Source organism: Loxodonta africana, unplaced genomic scaffold, assembly GCF_030014295.1.
Source record: "Loxodonta africana isolate mLoxAfr1 unplaced genomic scaffold, mLoxAfr1.hap2 scaffold_97, whole genome shotgun sequence".
In the NCBI taxonomy this organism is placed as follows: domain Eukaryota; kingdom Metazoa; phylum Chordata; class Mammalia; order Proboscidea; family Elephantidae; genus Loxodonta; species Loxodonta africana.
Window position 1 is genome coordinate 181,169 of NW_026975671.1, and position 2,704 is coordinate 183,872.

The following is a 2,704-nucleotide window of genomic DNA, read 5'->3' on the forward strand; positions in this document are numbered from 1 at the left end:
CGGAAGAAGGCCTGGAGACTGTACCCAGAGGTACCTCACAAGGAAGGCCTTTGACTGTACCCAGAGCTACCCATGAAGGAAGGCCTGGTGACTGTACCCATAGGTACCTCAGAAGGAACGACTGGAGACTGTAACCAGAGGTACCTCGTAAGTACGGCCTGGTGAGTTTACCCAGAGGTACCTCGGAAAAAAGTCCTAATGACTGTACCCAGAGGTACTTCGGAAGGAAGGCCTGGAGACTGTACCCAGAGGTACCTCGGAAGAAAGGCCTGGTGACTGTACCAAGAGGTACATCAGAAGGAAGGCCTGGTGACTGTACCCAGAGGTACCTTGTAAGAAATGCCTGGTGAGTGTACCCAGAGGTACCTCTGAAGGAAGGCCTGGTGACTGTACCCAGAGGTACCTCAGAAGGAAGGCCTTTGACTGTACCCAGAGGTACCCCTGAAGGAAGGCCTGGTGACTTGACCCATAGGTACCTCAGAAGGAACAACTGGAGACTGTAACCAGAGGTACCTCCTAAGAACGGCCTGGTGAGTGTACCCAAAGGTACCTCGGAAAAAAGGCCTGATGACTGTACCCAGAGGTACCTCTGAAGCTAGGCCTGGTGACTGTACCCAGAGGTACCTCGGAGAGAAGGCCTGGTGACTGTATCCAGAGGTACCTCAGAAGGAAGGCCTTTGACTGTACCCAGAGGTACCCCTGAAGGAAGGCCTGGTGACTGCACCCATAGGTACCTTAGAAGGAACAACTGGAGACTGTAACCGGAAGTACCTCCTAAGGACGGCCTGGTGAGTGTACCCAGAGGTACCTCGAAAGGAAGACCTGCAGATTGTACCCAGACGTACCTCGGAAGAAAGGCGTGGTGACTGTACTCAGAGGTACCTCCGAAGGAAGGTCTGGGGACTTCACCCAGAGGTACCTCAGAAGGAAGGCCTTTGAGTGTACCCAGAGGTACCTCTTAAGGAAGTCCTGGTGACTGTACCCAAAGGTACCTCAGAAGGAAAGACTGGAGACTGTACCCAGAGGTACCTCGTAAGAACGACCTGGTGAGTGTACCCAGACGTACCTCGGAAAGAAGTCCTGGTGACTGTACTCAGATGTACCTGAGAAGGAAGGCCTGGGGACTTTACTGAGAGATACCGCAGAAGGAAGGCCTGGTGACTGTACCCAGAGGTACCTCCGAAAGAAGGCCGGGTAACTCTACTCAGAGGTACCTCAAAAGGAAGGCCGGTGACTGTACCCAGAGGGACCTCAGAAGGAAGGCCTTTGACTGTACCCATAGATACCTCAGAAGGAACGACTGGAGACTGCAAGCAGAGGTACCTCGTAAGAACGGCCTGGTGAGTGTACCCAGAGATACCTCGGAAACAAGTCCTAATGACTGTACCCAGAGGTACCTCGGAAGGAAGGCCTGGAGATTGTACCCAGACGTACCTCGGAAGAAAGGCGTGGTGACTGTACTCAGAGGTACCTCCGAAGAAGGCCTGGGGACTTTACCCAGAGGTACCTCAGAAGAAAGGCCTTTGAGTGTACCCAGAGGTACCTCTTAAGGAAGACCTGGTGACTGTACCCAAAGGTACCTCAGAAGGAAAGACTGGAGACTGTACCCAGAGGTACCTCGTAAGAACGGCCTGGTGAGTGTACCCAGACGTACCTCGGAAAGAAGTCCTGGTGACTGTACTCAGATGTACCTCAGAAGGAAGGCCTGAAGACTTTACTCAGAGATACCGCAGAAGGAAGGTCTGGTGACGGTACCCAGAGGCACCTCAGAAAGAAGGCCGGGTAACTCTACTCAGAGGTACCTCAAAAGGAAGGCCGGTGACTGTACCCAGAGGGACCTCGGCAGAAAGGCCTGGTGACTGTACCCAGAGGGAACTGAGAAAGAAGGCCGTGTGACTGTACCCAGAGGTACCTCAGAAGGAAGGCCTTTGACTGTACCCATAGGTACCTCAGAAGGAACGACTGGAGACTGTAAGCAGAGGTACCTCGTAAGAACGGCCTGGTGAGTGTACCCAGAGATACCTCAGAAACAAGTCCTGATGACTGTACCGAGAGGTACCTCAGAAGGAAGGCCCGGAGGCTGTACCCAGAGGTACCTCAGAGAAAAACCTGGTGACTGTGCCCAGAGGGTCCACAGAAAGAAGGCCAGGTGACTGTACCCAGAGTTACCTCGGAAGAAATGCCTGGTGACTCTAAACAGAGGTACCTCGGGAGGAATCCCTGGTGACTGTACCCAGAGGTACCTCAGAAGGAAGGCCTGGTGATTGTTCCTAGAGATACCTCCGAAAGGAAGGCCTGGTGACTGTACACAGAAGTACCTCGGAAGAAAGGCCTGGTGACTGTACCCAGAGCTAACTCAGAAGAAAGACCTCGTGACTGTACCCAGAGGTACCTAAGAAGGAAGGCCTGGTGATTGTACCTAGAGGTACCTCGGAAGGAAGGCCTGGTGACTGTACCCAGAGGGACCTCAGAAATAAGCCCGGGTGCTGTACCCAGAGGTACCTCAGAAGGAAGGCCGTTGACTGTACCCAGAGGGACCTCGGAAGAAAGGCCTGCTGACTGTACCCAGAGGGAACTGAGAAAGAAGGCAGAGTGACTGTACCCAGAGGGACCTCAGAAGGAAGGCCTTTGACTGTACCCAGAGGTACCCCTGAAGGAACGCCTGGTGATTGTACCCATAGGTACCTCAGAAGGAACGACTGGA